Source organism: Acinonyx jubatus, chromosome A3 (genome assembly GCF_027475565.1).
Source record: "Acinonyx jubatus isolate Ajub_Pintada_27869175 chromosome A3, VMU_Ajub_asm_v1.0, whole genome shotgun sequence".
Classification (NCBI taxonomy): Eukaryota; Metazoa; Chordata; class Mammalia; order Carnivora; family Felidae; genus Acinonyx; species Acinonyx jubatus.
The window spans coordinates 120760956-120766611 of NC_069388.1; the positions used below are offsets into that span (position 1 = coordinate 120760956).

Below are 5656 nucleotides of genomic sequence, written 5' to 3' on the forward strand. Positions count from 1 at the left end.
CTCTGTGGCTAAAGTACTAATCCCTCCAGTCATTTGTTTCTTGCTTACATAAGCATACATGGGTAAGCACGTGTGTATGTAAGTTTTCATTCTGAAGTTTATAACAACAATATACTATTAGTGACTGGCACACAAAGTTATGCAAAATGACTCCTTCATTCTGTTCTAAACTTACAGTTCAGTTGATGTTATTGTCCTCAGCGGTCATAGGAGATGTACAGCTGTCATAGGAGAAAAACACTGGGACCCTAAATCAAAGTAGTATTCACAATATTTTGCTTCAAATAAGATTTGCACTTAAACATAAATCACGATGGGGCACCTGGGTGGCCCAGTCAGTTAAGCATCTGACTCTTGGTTTTGGCTTAGGTCATAATCTCACAGTTTCATGAGTTTGAGTCCCACATTGGACTCTGTGCTGGCAGCACGGACTCTACTTGGGATCCTCTGTCTCCCTCTCTGTCTGCCCCTCCCCCACTCACTCTGTCTCTGCCTCTCTCAAAAAATAAATTTTTCAAAGTTAAAAAAATAAACATAAATCAAGAAATTAGTTTATATAATTTGAGAGCTATTTTAGAATCCTACGCTTTGACTCTGTCTTTCTTGAAGGAAGGTTGATGCATAATTTCTGGATAATTTAGAAAAAAGGTATGACCTTTCTAGCTAGTTTTAAAATGACTAGTTTTTTTCTATAAGATTTCCAAACATATCTTTCTGAATTCACTAGTTTCTAGAATGTACCATAAACAAAGTTCTGAAACCTGGGAAAAATGAGGATCTATGTAAGCCAGCCCAAGAAGATACTTCAAATTGTCTTAGATTTGTGTATCAATTTAGAGGAAACAACTGATTCCACCAAATCCTGAAATCACCCATGGAGAAGAGACTGCTAGACCAAGCTATAACTCTCCCCACCAGGACAATTTCATACTCTACTAGGGAGCCTTAAAAGGTTTTGTCTTGTGGGGTATATGATATATGATGCCTATTCCCACAGACTTCTCAAGTGACAACATCTTTACCACTAATCCCTTATACACCAAAGTGGCTGAAGAAGAAGTACACTTTAATTACATAGCACCAAAAATAACTACCAATTTATTTTTTATCTGGAAAAAGTATTTTAAGAGGCTCTGAAAGAGCAGAGAAACTAAGAATCGCAAGATTAAAGGGTATTGAAAAATTTTATATTAAATCTTTCACACAAACTTTTTCTCCTTACATGAAAAGTACTAAATAAGTTACATTTAAACGCCCTACTTATATAAAAGTAAAATCAGGTACTTCTCATTTAAGAGAAAGTGGATAAGATTTAAAATATAAGGCATAGATGTTAAGGATGAGCTGTCTAATCCAAATTACATTAAAAACCAAATATACAATATAAACACAAATTTACATTTTTCTGAAAGGAGGCAAATATTCATTATCTACTCCCAGTAGGTAAATGACACTGAAGACAAGAAATATGCATGGACTAAATACTTTCTTGCTTTGACATATATAAAAAAATAATACATTTCATGTTCATCTAAATGTTTTGGGTTATACTGTTAGAAATATGTAATTCTATTTTATGGACAGGTCAACTAGTGGAAATATCACAGTCATTTGAATTGGTTTTCTTTATACTGGGTAGGGCTTATGTCTCTTTCTTTTTAAGGTTACTGAGGTATAATTGATATAAATTACAAAAAATTACACGTGTTAATGTATACATTTTGGTAAGTTTGGACATTAGCATACACCCATGATATTATTACCACAATCAAGGTACTAAACATATCCATCACCTCCAGCAATTTCCTTTTGTTCTTTTGTGTGCATTTGTGTGTGTCTGTGTAAGAACACTTGACATGAGAACTATCCTCAACATATTTTAAGTACCTCATACTGTGTTAACTGTATGCACGATGTTGTACAGCATATCTCTAGGACTTTTTCATCTTGCATACTTTTTTAAGATTCTTTGCACATGCAAAATATGCCATAAGATATTGCAGTGGACAATGCACCTATTTTTAGGTCAACCTTGGCAAATCACACGAGAATCAATTGCATTAAGGAGAAAACTAGATTCCATATTTTATTCTTTGTCTTGTGTTTCTTCGCATTCAAATTCCTTGACATCTTCTTGGCTGCTGTAAGTAATGCAATTAGAAGTTGATGGCTGAGTGTAGTGCTTACTTTGTTAGATTTTGTGAGGCTTGTGTGATCATCATTTTCTTCAACATATGACACTTTGGAATCATCCACTGTAGTTTTTTGTTTGTTCATTTGTTTACAGTCAGGAACATCAAAGCCCTCTTCTACTTGTATTGACTTTTCTAGATAGGCTTGTACAGATACTTTCTCTTTCTGAAGACAGTTCTCACCAATTGTCCAGCATCTGTTGCAATGGAGTGGAAGGGAAGGATTCCTTTCATAAAGTATACTTCCAGTAGTCTGCCAAGGAAATTTCAACATCTTCTTCAAGTGAATCTACTTCACTCTCTCCTGCCTGTTTTACCTTGATATACCTTATTATCTTCCTCTGAGAGTTATTCTTCTTCACTAAGGCTACAGTCTTCTGAATTGAGATTCAGCTTCAAATTCTACAGCAATTTAATCTAAAACTGAATCCTGATCCAACCACCCAAATGTTCACTTACCCCAGAATCAAGATCCGGATTTGCTGGAATCTCTGGATTCCCTGCTCTTGCTTCTTCACACTATATCTCCCTTGTAACACATAAAGTGAGGCTTTCATCAAAGAAAGAGAAATACTGTAAGATTTCGGGTGCTTTCTTTGTCATTCACCAGGTAATTCATCCACATTTTTGCCGAGTCAGAAGTTCTCTTTTCTTCTTCTTAATTCTCAAAATGCTCTTAAATCCCAGGCCTGGGGATACATGAGCACCCTAGGTCCAAAGAAGGAGGCCCCTGACAACAAAAAAACCCAGCAAGACCTCAGTCAGAGGGCCCAGGGCTGCCCACCAGCTGGGCTTCTTGCTCTGTTTTCATCCCAGTCACTAAGGCTGCACAGGACCCAAGAGGAGCCCAGCTTGCTCATGTCCCCTAGTGCATCTCCTGGGTGTTTGTGCATGTGCACCCAGGCCATGCAGACTCTCAAATTTCCCCTTTAATTTTCAAAATCGTCCAGGTTTGGACACAAATTATTTTTCATACCATGTAAGAATCATTGGTAAGTAGAAGCCAAGGAAAGGCAAGGGCCGGGTGCATGAAGGATCACCCAAATGGGTGCAGAATTCATGGCCCAGCAATGAGGGAAAAATAGAGGGCTTGAGTAAGAATACTTATAAATAAGTGCATATTAATAAAACAGAATTGGATAAAAGCTAAAAAATCAAATTTAAGTCTTCACACACTATAGACAGCAGTCCAGTGGAACATCTGGGAACCTAATATGCAGCAAGCATCTAACATTCACAATGGTGAATAATTCCATGTGATGCTCCTCTGATTTAATTACCTTAAAGAGACCAAATTTGATTCCTTCCAAAAGTTAGCATCTATTGCAAGCCTAACGAGTTAAAAGTTTGAGCTGGAGAATAGAGCCATTACAAAATAAAAGTAATCAACCAACTCTTACAGATCTCCTAAAGCAATGATTCACACAGGATTTCACACAAAACTCCCATTAATGCTAATGAAATTGGGTAAGTTACAGGCTGAAACTCTCCCATACATTGATAGGTGAATAGTTCCCTGAGGTACTTACTTAGATGAGGGAACTTAATTTTCTCTCCACTAATCCTCTCTGGATGAAAAATACGAAATAATGCTTCACAAGTTAGGTTTCTTTTTAAAGTAGATGGCACAAATTCAGAATCATTGGTGTGAATTAATCAAAACCCTCATTAGGACATCGACTAGCTCATTTTCAGCCAATCAAACCATCTTCCATTCAGATACCAGTTGGCCAAAGTCTTAGAAGTCAGTCTTGTTTGTGACTCTGAAAGTAACCGATTAAGTCCATTCTATCTTGTTTTTTCAAGATTCTAGAAAAAAGGAACTGTGCAATTATGTGAGAGAACTAGTTGAAAAGAAATAGACATTCTTGATTGCCTTGGTATGAATTGAAGAGTTCAGTTGCTGATTTAATTAGCTGCCTAGGGAAGGAGAGATCATGAAATGTTGAGTTAGGAACAATATAAGATCATTCAAAGACTTATACAAGTGATAGTACAGGTATAATTAAGCTTCTGGGGCATAAGTGGTTAGTGTGTGTGTGTGTGTGTGTGTGTGTGTGTGTGTGTGTGTGTGTGTTTCAGAATTAGCAACTTCCACTAGCATGTGAATGCTTTTGCTCTATAATAATCATTATAATGTTTATTTGGTTGTGTACAGCTCTTGACTAGTGCAAAATAAATTGCCTATTCAACTTCTCATTTATTACAACTTCCCAGGATATAGGCAGGACTGTGGTTAATGTATTACTTTACAACTGACAAAGTGAAGCTCAATTCAGTAAGTTATCTCATAGAAGAATAGTGGTAGGCCCACAAAACACATATTAAATCCAACAAATGTAAATAAATCATAATGTCAGAAGAAATCTAGTATGTGGCTTTTTGGTTAATGATATCTAGAAAATTTCTTGAGTAGGGATAGATCCCTAAATACTAAAATATGTCTTTGATTTAATTATACATGAATGCATAAATAGTTGTTATTATGTGCTGCTCGATGAAAAGTATCTGGTGCTTCTTGTTTTGACTAAGCCCTAAATTACATTGAATTTAAGCATCAGTAGACACTTTTTGGATAATTATATGGTTTTAAATAAATAAAAGAAAATTTGCTAATTTATTAGACATTAAGAATCAGTGCCACTACACACAGCATTTTAAAAATGACTAGTCTAAAATCCACAATTATAGTGAGAGATGTTTTAGTAATTGATAAAATAAGTAAAGTGAAACTCAGTGAGCAAGTGTAAGACATGAACAACAATACTATCAATTAACTTGACCTAACTGACCTTCATGGGACACAGGGAAAAACCCAACAGAATACATTTTTTTTTTCAAGTGCACACACACTCTTTACCAAGGTAGACCACTTGTGTGTAACAAAACTTCTAGACTGAAATTGCATAGCATATGTCCTCAGCCCACAAGGGAATGAAACTGGAAATCAATAGAAAATAATTGAAAATTTCTGAAATATTTGGATCTTTAAAAACATACTTCTGAATCAACCCTATGTCAAAGAAGAAAACAAACATGAAATTAGGAAATGTTTTGAATTAAATTAAAATGAAGCAACTTTTGGGCGCCTGGGTGGCTCTGTTGGTTTAACATCCAACTCTTGATGTTGGCTCAGGTCTTGAGCCAACATAAACAATCTTATGGTTTATGAGTTCCAGCCCTGCATTGGGCTCTGTGCTGATAGTGTGGAGCCTGCTTGGGATTCTGTCTCCCTCTCTCTCTCTCAGCTTCTGCCCTGCTTGTGCTCTCTCGCTCTCTCTCTCTCTCTCTCTCTCTCAAAATGGATGAATATAAACTTTAAAAAATAAAAATAAAATGAAACAATTTTTATGTGATGCAGCTTAAGCATTGCTTAAAAATGATAGCATTAGGGAAAAAATGCCTCAAACTAATCTTTGAAGATTCAACCTAAGAAATAAAACAAATTAAAAAAAAAGTGAATT

General features: G+C 35.8%; 1 pseudogene; it reads right to left on the bottom strand.

Annotated features, from left to right (window-relative positions):
• Positions 1–1569: 1569 nt before the first annotated feature.
• On the bottom strand, positions 1570–3100 carry LOC106977108 (E3 ubiquitin-protein ligase Mdm2-like; annotated as a pseudogene).
• Between the last annotated feature and the right edge of the window lie 2556 nt (positions 3101–5656).